Source organism: Spermophilus citellus (genome assembly GCF_964194105.1).
Source record: "Spermophilus citellus genome assembly, chromosome: 3".
In the NCBI taxonomy this organism is placed as follows: Eukaryota; Metazoa; Chordata; class Mammalia; order Rodentia; family Sciuridae; genus Spermophilus; species Spermophilus citellus.
Window position 1 is genome coordinate 71,336,109 of NC_138184.1, and position 14,718 is coordinate 71,350,826.

The following is a 14,718-nucleotide window of genomic DNA, read 5'->3' on the forward strand; positions in this document are numbered from 1 at the left end:
CTTATTTAAAAAATTTGGAAATGGCTTTGGTTCATTTGTTTTTTAACAATTCCATTTACAGTGAAGTCCCACAAATAATATTTTAGTAATCTTTAAGTATTTTTAAATTTAAGATCATTACTGTCTTACAATAAAGTGGTAACATGGCAATGCTTGTATATGAAAATTATATAAGCTCAGATACACAAAATATTACTGATAAAACATTGTTGATTTATAAAATATTACTGATATCTCCTTCCTTTAAAATCAGAAAATTCAGAGTATTCTGGTTTTATCTGTTTTTCAGTTACTTTATAAGAATCTGTGATATAAAAATTGGTAAAATGTGTTTATAGCTGCAGTTTTATATCCATTTCTCTCAGACTTTTATGTGGCATGGCCAAATATGGAAATGTCTGCTGCCCCCAACCTGTGAGGGGAACAGAACTTAAAGTCACTTGTGTGAATTTCCAGGGACACCAAATAAAACACAGACACATACTTTACCTTTAAACAAACTTCAGGGTGGCTTCTCCACCCTCAGCCTCAGGCTCCCCAAATGCAAGAGCAAGAGAAAGTCATGAGAGGCTGACAAGAGAGAGTGAGCATTTGGAAGAGGGCTTTTATTGGGGGGACCCTTATTCTTATAAAGTTTCATCCAAAAAAGGCCAGAAGGGGCAGGGTTACAAAGGGACAAGTGAGTTTAATTCAACCTAAGAGTTGAATTCCACCAAACTCAGCCTACATTTGAAGACACACCCTCAACTTTCTTAACCAGGACAATGTCCAGATCACTACAAATTGTAGTGATGGTCAAAGCCTCTTGCTTCAAGATGAAAGGTGCAAGTCACTCAGAGTGGCTTCCTACATATTCCCCTATCTTTCTTTGAAAAGGGTCAATCTTTCTTTGATGGGTCACTATTTTGAGTTCCTAAATTCTTGTTTTGAAGCCTTGCCATCCTATAATTACAATACAAGAGAGAATTAATAGCAAAGAGAATAATATGGAGATATACCATACAAAATTTTTAAGAATGCCTCCAGGGTTAAAGCCATTCAATTCTTTAAGTATTTGATTAGCTAAATAAGTAGGATCCAAAAAATCAATTTTACTTTTTTGTATATCTTGAATATGATGATGTAGCTCCAAAAAATTCAAATGGTTATTATTATTTTGCCAAATACCAACAAATCATTTTTAATCTTCTCCCAATCCCAGTGGGAAGCATTGTATTTGGCAGAAGTAACACACACATACTTATATCTACTGTGACATTTAAGTATTTCCTTTTAACTTTTACATTTCCAGTAATTAAAACATAAGGAGATTGAACACAGGCCCATAAGCCATAACAAGAACCTTTCTTACAGTTTTTGCCTATAAAGTCTGGTAAAATTTTGTCAATAAAATGTAAGAATTCCGAAGCAGCAATTAAACACCAAATATCTTTCTGAATTTCACCTTTGCTGAAGGTCAAGATGTTACTAACAAATCCTCTAGAAGTCATGGTAGTACCCTTGCACAATTGCCTTTTGTCAATTTTAGGAGACCAGTCCTAACTATTTCTATTTCTAGACACCTTATGTTGTACTGGAAAGGTATTTATACAATCCATCCACTTAGGAAAGGTGACAATTTCTATCACAGAACAGTTAGGACATGAGGTATTCGGGGACATTCTGCTGAGATGACTGGTTTGTTATGAGAAAGTCCCATTTTAATAACTGATCTGATATAAGGTTTTGAGTCCCCAAGAACAATAGGAATAGTTGGTCCATGTCTCCCAACTACTATCTTTCCCTCAAATGACACTTTTAGACAGATAGCATATTTATTGTGGGACCAACACAAAGATAATTTAGGACCATAGCCAGAATAATTAAATCCAGTTACATGGTTGGGGGTAATATGGGTGTCTTTAAATCCTCCCATCATATATGAGTCATTAGTAAATACTGGGATGGATTCTCCAGTCCACACCACTGGGTGTACTAAAGGTAGATCTGGAAAATATGTCCAATAAGTTTATCTCTGGTTCCCGTTTACCTGACATCTCAATAAAGCTATTATTTCAGCAGCAGCAAAAGCAGCAGCATCAGAGATTTAAATTTTCCTTACTGTTGAATCATTTGTGCAGCCTGCAGTGTCAATTTCCTCAGGTCCTTCAATAAGGGTAGCTTCCTCATTCAGTCTCTCTGGGCCATCTTTCTTCTTCTCTTCCTTTGAGAGTTCTTTTTTTTTCTTTTCTTTTTCTTTTTTCTTTTTTTTTTTTTTTGAGGGAAGTCAGGTCTGGCATCTCTGAGTTGATTTTCAGTCATTTGAATTTGGTTCTATGTCCTCTATGAAGAGCACTTTCTGGGAAAATACAAGCATGACCTCTACCCCACATAATCACTGGATCTGGTCCCTTCCATTAACTCGTCTGCATGTCCTTTTACCAAACTCTGCCTAAAGGGCCTGTTGCCATGGAAGATATGTGTCACATGGCTGCAGTGTGACCTTCTGAGTCACAATTTAGAAAATTTAAAATGAACAGATCATGATTGAGGTTATTTTTGGAAAGCCCTATTCCTATCTCTCCCTTTTAGTTTTTGTAATTGTAGCTTAATAGATAAATTAGCTCATTCTTTCAATGGCTTGACATTGAGGGTTGTAAGAAATACCTGTTTATGGTGAATATGAAAATTGTTGAAAAGAAGAGCTTACATAAGCTGGCACATTATCAGTTTTAATCTATAAAGGACATCCTGATACTGCAAAGGCAGCTAAACAATGAGGAAAAACACACTGAGTATTTTCTTTTGCATAGGCTGTGGCAAAGATAAATCTAGAATAAGTATCTACAACTACATGTACATAACATTGTTTGCCAAATTGAGGAATGTGAGTTACATCCATTTGCCATAATTTATTTGGTTTTAATCCATGGGGATTTACCCCAGATGGTAAAGATGGAGTGTGTATAACACACTGGGGGTAGTGACATAAATTTGATGAGCTTGTTCTCTAGTAATATTATATTTTTTTATGTAAGCTAGAAGCATTTTGATGATACAAAGAATGCAAAGCTTATGTTCAGTCATACAAAGACATTTGTTGACAAACAGCAACCAATTTATCAATCTTATCATTACTTGATGTCAGAGGCCCTGGAAGATTAGTGTGGACCCAAATATGTGCCCTATAAAACATGGATGCTTTTGCATTTGCACATCCTTTGTAGGGTATGAAACAAATTGAATAACTCTTGTGATAATGTATACCAAATAATTGAAGTTTTGATATTTTTTGTAACTCCAACTGCATATAAGCTGTCAGAATAAATATTGATGGGCTCATTTGAAAAATGGCTTAAAGCACAAATGAGAGTTTGTAGTTCTGCTCATGGGGCAGAAGCATATGAGGTTTGTATTACCTCTGTATGAGCATGACTATAAAAACCTGCTCTGGGGCTGGGGCTGTGACTCAGCAATAGAGCACTCACCTAGCATGCACAAGGCCCTGAGTTCGAACCTCAACACCACAAAAAAATAAGAAAATAAACATATTGTGTACAACTAAAATAAAAATATTTTAAAAACTATTTTTTAAAAAAACCTCCTTTACCTGAGCTTGAGCCATTAGTGAATACTGTTAGTGCACCATCTATTGGTTGTGCATGCATAATCCTTGGAAATATGAATGTAGTTATGAATGCAAATTGAATAATTTTATCATGAGGATAATGACTCTCTATCTGACCACAAAATTAGCAAAAGCTACTTGCCAAAAACTAGAAGTTTGAAAAAGCCAATCATTCTGTTAAGCAGAAAATGGAATGATTGTATTATTAGATTCTTATCCAACTAGCTGTAAAACTCTAGTTCTGTCCTTTATCACTAATTGAGCAACAAAATCATAAAAAGGAGTTAATGACTTTTGAGGAGAGTGGGCTAGATGAATCCACTCAATAACTCCCAATGTTTGCCATATTACCCCTTTAGGAGCATAAGCAGTTGGAAATATTAATAAATATATAGGCTCTTGTGGATTAATTCTAGTAAGCTGAGCATTCTTAAAAGCAATTTCAACTTTCCTCAAGGCTGTTCTTGCTTCTGATATGAGCTGATAAGAACAAGTTGGAAAAGGATCTCCCTGAAATATCTGGAATAAAGGATTTAAATATCAAGTAGTTAGCTTTAAAGATGGCCTCAGCAAATTAATATCTCCTAATAATTTTTGAAAATCATTAATAGTGTGCAGCTCCATGACTCTAATTTGTAAGTTTTGAGGACAGATTGTATGTCCTTCAATCATATGACCTAGATATTGAAAACATTGCACATTCTGAGGTGCAATGCACAAACCCATTGCTGTAAGTGAAGTCTCTAATTGGGAAAAAATTTAAGAGTACATCTTAATTAGCATGAGCTAAAAGTATATCATCCATAAAATGAATAATACATGCATTTTATATAATAATACATGCATCTCTCACAGGCATGATAGCCTATGCCACAAAATTTTGACTAGGGTAGGACTGTTACACATTCCCTGAGGCAATACTTTCCAGCAATACCTTTTTATTGGATCTTTAAAATTATTTTCTGGGATACTAAAGGCAAACTTTTTACATTTATCTGAGTGCAAAGGTATAGAGAAAAACAATCTTTTATATCTACTACTATTAAATAATAATCTAAAGGAATATCTGTAGGAGAAGGAAGCCAGATTGTAACACTCCCATGGGCTCTATAACATGATTAATAGCTCTAAGGTCTTGTAATAATCTCCAATTACCAGATTTTTTCTTAATTACAAAGATGAGTGTGTTCCAAGGGCTGAGTGTAGGCTCTAAATGACCAGCCTGAAGTTGTTCCTCAAATAACATGTAGGCTATTTTAAGTTTTTTCCCTGTTAGGAGCCATTAACTAACCCAGATTGGCTCTTCTGTGAGCCAATAAATTTTTTGCTGTTCTTTGGGGTCAATGAAAGGGTCAGGGCCCTTACCAAAAATTTTGGCTGGGTGCATTAATTAATCTCTGTTGGGGAGATTGGGTTATGGGTAGGTACTCTTTCTGTAAATTTCCCTAGGAATAAATCCTCGATTAAGACCTTCAAATGACATGATATAATTAGAGTTACTAATAATAATCATAAGCTGCTTAAAATATTTCTACCCCATAAATGTACTGGTAACATGTCTAAAACATAAGGCTTGAAAATTCCAGCATTACCATCTTGGCCTTCCAAGTGAAGATATTGGGCACTCTGAGCAGGTTAAAATATCTGTCCTATGCCTTCTAAATTGGCAGGCACAGTGGGTAAAGGCCAGCCTTTAAAATCTATGTGATAAAACAGATTTATCTGCCCCAGTATCTATGATACCTCAAAATTTTTTATGATTGATTTTAAGTTCCAGTAATAGGTGCTCCTGCCAGATTAATTGAGCCTAGTATATAAGCAGGCTGTCCCAAGGAATGTCAAGGCATAAATACTAACTATTCCAGCACATCTTTTGTAGAGAGCCAAATGGTATTTTCTGATTGCACAGTGATTTTAATCTCATCTCTAAAATCCAAACCCCTGGCATTATCTGAATTCCCCCTTTTAAATTATTTTGTCCCAAAATTAAGCCTATGATACCTGGGGGTAATATCCCACAGATTCCAGTAGGAACTCACTGTGGTCCCATTTCAGGTGTTAAATTTACTACCAAGGCTGGTCATAAAAGTACTGTCTGGGTGGAGCTGGCTTGTTATAGTGAAGATCCGCCATGACCAGCTGTGATGATGTCAAAGTCTGGGACTCTGACTCCTCCTCCCATGCATGCTTCAGAGGCCCCATTTTGTATTGGACCTGGGGTAGACCCCACCTCCCATTTTTTGGCCCTGGGGGAGGCGGAAGTGAGATCAGAAATGGAGGCGAGCTGCCACCATGTTTGTTCCCATCCCTACTCACCATGTGGCTTTCGTGCCACTGGTGTGAACCAGGAGAGGTCTCTGCCCTATTGCACAGAGATATGCAGTCCTGCACCAAATGCCCAGTCCTGCCACAATTGAAACACCACCCTCAAGAATGGTGTCTCTGGGATTGAGGATGGAGTACCTGTTTTAAAGCCCATTGAATGTAAAACCTGGTAATGGTGTAGGACCAAAATCTATATAAAGGTGAGTGAATTCAGAAACTGTCCCTTTCTTCCAATGGGGTTGGAGGATGTCCTGACAAACTTTATTGGCATTTTCAAGTGCTAACACTTTGACTATGAACTCAGAGGCATTTAAGTTTCTGATTGATCTGTTCACTACCTTGTAGAGGCATGCTACAAAATCAGAGAATTATTCTGATCCCTGTTTAATCTGACTAAATCCAATTAAGACTGATCCCAGGAAGATATCTTTTAGTACATGCAGTTATCTGATCACAAGTGGCTAGATCATAATTCAGTATTCTCTCTAGGTCTGCAAATTCCCCTGTTCCCATTAACATCTCCAAGGGGGCATCAAAGCCTTGCCTCCTGTTCCTCTCAGCCTGTTGGTACAATAATCAGTTCAGTGAGATAGCCAAAGGAGATAATCATCCTCAGAAAGTCAAGCTTTTGCCATAGAAACCCAGTCATTTGGGGGTAAGGCTCATGGCATAATGAATCAAGCAGACTTTGCACAAAGGGTGAGTTTGGAATATAGGTACAGCAAGCACTTTTGAGCTCCTTTAGAGTCTTAAAAGGAACTGCAGTGTGCATGCAGATGTGCTGGTTTAGTTTGTTAATCTGCTCAAAGACTGGAAAAAGCTGAAAACCTGTAATGTCTTACCCCACTTCCTGCACTCTTCTAAGGCCACATTGTAGCGGGGTAAGCCTGGCAACCGCCAGTTCAGAGTAATTATTGAACACTATTCTCCTGGAGGAGAGTGGCCAAATTTTAATGGTGAGTACTGGGCCAGCTAGATGTTATTTAGAAAAAAAACCCTCCAGGTATTTCTCACCTTCTGACTGAGTCCCCTCAGACTATGACTCTTTTTCATCTGTATCTTCCTGTCCATTTTGTGCCTGTCCATTTTAAATCTGCCTTATAGAAATTTGATCAGGGTTAGTTTCCTCTTTGTAACACGCCCCTTGGTGCTCCTCTAAACTGCTGGGTCTGTCTGGTTCAGCAGAGACTGAACTTTTGGTCTTATGTCTTGCCCCCAGGCCGTCTGTCTTTGGTTTTTGAGCTGCAGATTGAGGGAAAATAGACTCCACCCTCAGTCCCACCACAGAAAGAAATTAAAAAAAAAAAACACTTGGAAGCAGCCTCAGGCCATTTCTCTTGCTCCAAACTTCTAATGGCTCTCTGAAGCCTTTTCAACAGGTCCATGAAGGACCACTGGTCCTGTTCTAGATCTTCAAAAAGACACATTTCTAAAGCAGTCCAGACCTTTTTAACACTCTCTATTGTACTTTTAGACAGCTTGGCAGAGAGGCAGCCTTTATACAATTTTCTACCTAGCACTCCCAAGTATATAAATCTGGTGATTCTTGTTCACAAAAGCACAGGTATATGTCACTAACCATTTTCAGAGAGTGAGCTAGCTGGGCTCTCCTGACTTGTTTTCTTCTCTGGTTGATTATTTTCTCCAGAATTATTAAATACATTTCTTTATCTGAAGACATGAAACCACCCATGATAATCCTTTAATGTCTCTGGCTCTAAAACTGTCTGCTTCCTCTGTGACCTCAAAAAAATACAGTTCTAAATTTCTACAGCATGCTCTCTCAGTCAACTTGGAAGTTCACCCTGAGCAGTCCCTTGTTTTGGGCACCACCTGATGTCCCCAACCACACAGGCAGCTGAACTTAAGGTCACTTGTGAGAATTTCCATGGCACCAATAAAACACAGACACACTTTTCCTTAAACAAGCTTCAGGATGGCTTCTTTGGCTTCTTCACTCTTGGCCTCAGGCTCTCCAAATGGGAGAGCAAGAGAAAGTCATGAGAGGCTGGCGAGAGAGAACAAGCATGTTTGGAAGTGGGCTTTTTTGGGAGGACCTTATTCTTAGAAAGTTTCATCCAAAAAAGGCCAGAAGGGGCAGAGTTACAAAGGACAAGTGAGTATAATTCAACCCAAGGGACATCACCTACATCTGAAGACATGTCCTCAACTTCCTGAAGTGGGACAATGCCCAGATCACTATGAAATTTAGTGATGGTCAAAGCCTCTTGCTTCAGGAAGAAAGGTGTGAGTCATTCAGAGTGGTTCCCCACAAATGACTCCCACTCTTTCACCCAAGCCTAATATTTTCATATTCATTTCATAACTGCTTGTTCTCCTCTCTTTAAACTTTGTTGGGATTTTTCCTCAGAATATATTCTAAACTTACAAAACAGTTCTAGGACATTGATACAATATTGACTCATTAAAAGTCTCAGTGAATATTCACTCACTTCTTTGATAAAATAATTATTACCAGAGCATGAAAAAATACTGCAATTTCAATGTACAAATAAACTGCTATTAAAATATGAAATAAAAACAATGTACAAATATACTGCTATTAAAATTTGAAACAAAAACAATACATTTCATGGTATAGCAAAAAAAGACAAAGAAACAAAAAAACATTCAAGTATAAACATAACAAAATCTGTGCAACATTTTTTTAAGTTGTGAAAAATTGTTGAAAAAATGAAAAATTAAATTGATGAAACTATAGTCCTTGTAAATGATAAAGTTTACAACATTATTAAGATGATGTCAGTGTTTCCCAAGTGAATCTATAGATTCAATGCAATCCAAATAAAAAATTTCAGCTAGTACTCGGTAGATAATGACAAGTTTTTACAACACTGAGTGACCAAAAAAATACTGAAAAGGAAGAAACTTGAAGAATTCAAAACTTATATTCAAGATTTACTATAAGCTTATGGTAAACAATAGATTATGGGATTATAAAAAAAATACATGCAGATAAATAGAACAGCATCAATGGATTAATACAAATATACCTAACAGATCTGTTTCAAAGAAGCAAAAACAGTTCAGTACAGAAAGCATACAATTCAAAACAAATGTTGGTGGCACAAATCAATGACCATATGGAAAACAAAATGTACAGAAACAAAAACTTCACACTTAACATATATTCACTAAGAATAGTTCATAGAATTATATTTTTAAATGCAAAAAAAATCTTACAAAAAGAATACATAGGAGAGAATGTATATGATATCCATTTGGTGATTAGTTTTTGTATGCAACATTGTTCATGAAAATACTGATAATGTGGACTTTATTAAAATAAAAATATCTACTTTTCTAAAAACACATGCAAAGAATGAAAAGATAAGTCCCAGACTGGGAGAAGTATTTGAAAAATGCCTAAACAAAGAAATATTTGCATGCAAAATATACCAAGAACTTGTAAAACCCAAGCCAATAAGAGAATAAAATTTCCAGTTTAATATATGGGCAAATATATCCACAGACATCTCATGTTAGCAGATACACATATGGTAAATATATTTACAAATGATGCTAAACTTCCAAAAAAATGAGAAAAAAAATGAATTGTGCTTTAAAGAAAGGTAATAAAGGCCCTTGGGCATAAAGGATACGTAGGTAATAAATGCTAAGCTGGCCACTTATACTATTCATGTCATAGAGGCTAAGTGGGTCATAGAGGCTCATCTGGTGATAGATAATAAGAAAGTTAGAAAAGCTATGAAGAGCATACAAGCTACTCAGGTCATCAAGGTATTCTGGTCATAGAAGTTCCAGAGGTCATAGAAGGTGTGTAGGTCATAGAATGTACACAAGTCAAAGAGTCTACATAAGCCATTGTGCTAACCAGGTCATAGAGGGTTCAAGGCAATAGAGGCAATGCAGGCATAGAGTCTAGGCAAATAAAAGTTGCTAAAGAGGTCATAGAAGCCACTCAGGATATTTAGGCTACTCAGGTGATAAGGGATACACAAGTAATAGAGGATGCTCAAATCATAGAAGCCAGGAAAGTCACATATTTCAATCAGAGAAAAATATTGATGGGAAATTTAAGGCAGTGGAAGATAATGTAAAAGGGAGAATAAGGGATAAGAGGTATACATAAGAGCTAGGAAAACAAGTTAGAGAGAATGATTCCAATTAACTCTTTAAACTATTAGAAAAATAACATTCAAATGAGTTGAGGGCACAATGTTGGCTATGAGGGAAATAGCTACCAAATCAATATAGTGATATATATGACCAAAGTTGACCTTTGAGTTACTTATAGTAAGCCATGCCAAAGTGAAGATTTTTTTTTACTGATTCTTGGTTTGCAATTCGTTGAGATTTGGAAAATTTAGAAGATGTTCATTATTTTTTGGTTTTGGATCCTTCCAGAGCCTTTGGAATCACTACCCCTTGGTGCTATGGACCTCCTACCAGCTCATTCTGATTTTTCAGTTCAGGAACCTGAGTATGACTACTCAGAAGGTGTAATTTTTGTTCTTTGGTTGTTTCTTTTGTGTAGAGAATGTCAGAATTCAGGGCTTTGAGCTATTACCATTATTGCCATGGTTCACTGGATACTTACACCCATTTACAGGATCCTCTTCAAAGTGGCACAGAACCTGGTGGTCATATACAAACATAGGTCCTGTGGTTGTGGATTCTTCGTGGTTTATCTATGGTGCAGATCATTCACCTGCACAATGCAGCTCATGGAGTCTCTACTACTGAGTAGAGTCTCAGATATTTTGCCTGAATTCTGGCATCCACTGTCCCAGGTTGGAAATGGCAGGTGCCATTACCCTCTGCTAACTGTGACTGAGGCCATGTTCAGCCAGTGTCCAAACATTTGCCCTTTGTGGCCACAAGTCAGGCTGGATGAAATCATTCTCCACTTCCTTGGTCCAGTCATAATTCAACCATAATCTGGAGAATGTTTCTCTATGCTTCTGGAGATCCATATAAATTCCTGTTGAGATGGACCTCTTGCAGACTATGGCCACAATTGGGTGGAAAGTTCCTATAGACTTTCCAGGTCTTGGACAACTTCTCACAATGATGTGCCTCCTGGCAGCCATGAAAGCAATCCTGATGATTTTCTTTCTTCTGCTTGGAATCAACTGCCTTGCTATCCAGATCTGAGTTCTCAAGACCCACCAACATGAATTGTGGGCATCTCTGCCCAGGAACTGAATCTTTGTGGAGCACTGGGTTGGGCTATCTTCCTGAGCAGGGCTACTCCACCCGATTTCCCTTGTTCTCAGTGTAGAATCAGTGTTAAATGAGTTATGGCTAGTATCAATCCCTCTACAAGTTCTTTATAGGTGGATTCTTAAGAGATCTCACTGCAGGGGTACTCCCTCTGATTTACTTTGTTGCTATCTGGTGGTGTGTCAATGCTGTGTTGACTTAAAGAGTAAATGATATTCTGTGAGCTCCACAAAATGGCTGTGGAACCTGGCACAGCTATCTACACATGACTTGGTTTTAAACTGCTTGATTTGCTTCACAGACACATTGCTCCCTTCATGCTTTGACTTTGTCTTCTTTTTTCCAGATGTTAAAGGAGTGTTCTTATGGGCTTTTCTTCTCCTTCTTTCTCTATGTCTATTGTCCCTATCTCCTTCGCCCACCATGGTCTGGGTTTAGGATTAGGAAACTATGCTTAATTTTGACTCCAGTAACTGACATGACATTCTAGTCTTTCTAGGTCTCAAACTGTTTCACATAAGGTCTTAGAGCATTTATTCTGTCACCCACATCTCAGGTCAGCTGTTCCATTACTGGTTCTTTTTCATATTGTGGGAATATTGAAAATCACTACCTAAGGTCTTCAAGGTCAGGTCTCATAAGAATGGTCTCAGGCTCCTAGTGATCACAGTGATCCAATTCCACAGAAGAACATCAAATAAACTCTTGTTTTTCTCACCAGGGACAGGGTTCCAAACTCTGACAGGTACACCACTGACAGAGCTATTTCTCAGCATCACTTGGATATATGACAGAGCCAAGTGAATCAGGTAACAATGAGACAACCACTGAATCAGACAAAACCATAAGACTTGAGGAAACTATTCTCAAAAGAAGTTACACAATTGGCCAGAAATCATGTAGAAAGAGGCTCAAGATCCCTAATCACTAGAAAACGGCAAACCAAAGCCATTATGAGATTCCATTTTGTGTCACCCAGCATGGCTGATTTAAGGTAACATTGACACATGTTGGCAAGAATGTGGAGAAATTGGAAAACTTGCAGTGTTGATAATAATGTAAAATGATACAAATTCTGTGAACAATATGGCAATTCCTCAAAACAAAATCATAAAAGCATTTTATCTAACAATTTTACTCCTTTAGTTCTTTTAGATACTGCCCCCTTGACCTGTATCTAAAAGAACTAAAAAAAAAGATACCCAAACATATATTTGTACATGAATGTTCATTGTAACACTGTTGATAGCAACCAAAATGTAGAAACCAGCACATCCATCAACAGATAAAAGATAAATATACATGGTATAAAATACATACAAAATACATTAAAAAATTATCATAGACCCTTTGTGAACACATGTGTCACAAAACAGCTCAGATAAACTACTAATAAGAAGTAAAAAATTATTTTGCATCATGGTTTCAGTTGGTGGTTGCCTAGATCTGTGTCCAGGCAGAACATCAAGGCAGGGAGAACATGGTAAAGCAAAACTGTGGGAGACCATCTTTGCACATGACTGAGTTTCCTCCCCAGCTGGGTGTGAGGCATTCAGTCACTTTTAATGTGTCAGAGCTTTTCCCACCCTTCTTGGGTTCGAAAGATGGACCATGTGGAGAGGTGTCTCACCACTGCCCCAAAGATCCAATCATCTGACCTTTCACACTGCTCCCCTTGACCTTCATTGGATGATATTTTCCCCAGAATTTTTCCCCCAATAAAAGCCCTCTCCCTAGCATGCTCACTGTCTCTCACTGGCCTCTTCAGTAAAACCTCAATGTCCCCCTGGGGAGCTTGAAGCTGAAGGTTCAAGGAGCCATCCCAGAGCTGGTTTAAAGGTAAAATGTTGTCTGTGTCTTTAATTTAAACTCTCTGAGGATTTTCCTGTGTGACCAAACTATTCACACCATCTGTGCTGGCTGCAGACTAAACAAAACTGCTCATATCATGAAAGTTGGGGGTGGGGGAAGAATAAGAAAAAACAAAATAAGAGGAGGAGGCATTCTAATATTCCTTGAAAAATCACACAAAAATAACATAACTTCCTTCAAGGGGGTGCCCACTTCTTAAATGTTCCACTGTTTCCCAAAAGTGCTACAGGTTGGGAACAACTGGACACTCATATGTCAAATGAATGAAATTCCAGAGAAAGAATTTTAAAGCCAAGAGTTAAAATAATTAATCAACCAAAAGAAGATCTAAGGAAAGAACTCATAGAGGTAAATAATAGAAGTAAACTCACAGGAAGGTAAATAATATTTTGAATAAAAGATAAATAATATGAAAAAGAGCAAAACAGATATCCTGGAAGTGAATGAATATATAAATCAAATTTAAAATTCAGCTGAAAGTACACAAACTGATTACATCAGAAGGCAGATTTTCAGGCCTCAAAGACAAGGTATGTAATCTTGAAAATACAGATCAATAAAGTAAATATGACAAAACCCCATAACCAGAATATTAAAAAAAATCTGAGATTAAGAGGAAAAATTAAGAATCAATGGCATTGAGGAAGGCACCAAGATAAAAACTAGGACAACTTTTCACTTTTTCAGCAAAACAGTTTCAGAACTTTTCCAAACTTTGAGAATGTGCTGGGAAGCCAAATAAAACATGCATTCAGAACCCCAAACAGGCAGAAGTTTAAAAAGGAATTCTAAGTCATATTATAATTAAAGGATCTAATATACAGATCAAGGATAGAATTTTAAAAGCATCAAGAGACAAACACCAAGTCACATTTAGAGAAAAGCCTTTAAATTATAAGCATGGTCTCTAAAAGTCAGAAAGGCTTGGAATAATGTATATCAACCTTTGAAAGAAAAAATTGTCAATAAAGATTGCTGTATCCAAAAATGGTAGTGAATGGAGTGCAACACCCCTGTGTCACTTCGCAGGTGATTAACGAGTTTAGAATGACCAGAAGCTATCTTGTTAGGAAGGTCCAGCAAAATTGGGGTGCACTGAAGCCTAGAGGAAGAATTTCAACACCCGAGGATCAGTTATGGTGGCTAGTGAAGCGTGCACCTGGAGATTCAAGCTGATTGATCAGCGCCAACCCCGCAGCCAGAGCCTGAGTGCCGACGTGCCAGCAACACAGAGAAATGATGCTAAGTATTCTGTGGGGTCCTGCCAACTGTGCCCTCACAGTGCTCCAGGCTGAGTTCTGGGATTGATACAGGGGAAAGAAATGGTCCAGATCTTCCCTCCACACCAGACACCCCACGAGGAAGCCAGTGACCGCCATATTGGGGAGCTGATGTCACCATCGCCAACTTCAGACAGATCAGACCCCATCACAGCAAGTTCAGCAATAGAATAGGTGTGTGACACTCAGCCCCTCTCCCATACAGTGGGGAAATCACATAAAATCTCTCCCCAGCTTTCTGTGGGCGTGAATATCAGAGTGGGCATGAATATCAGAGGCATGGGGAAAGGTAAACGCACCTGACCTCCAACTCCTGCCTCCCACCAGCGGCAAAAATGAAACCTGTCTCGCTAGCTCTCAGGGGAGTGGCTATCAGAGGAATCAAAAGAATAGGGGGCCAGTTCCCAATTCCCATGCTCCACATCC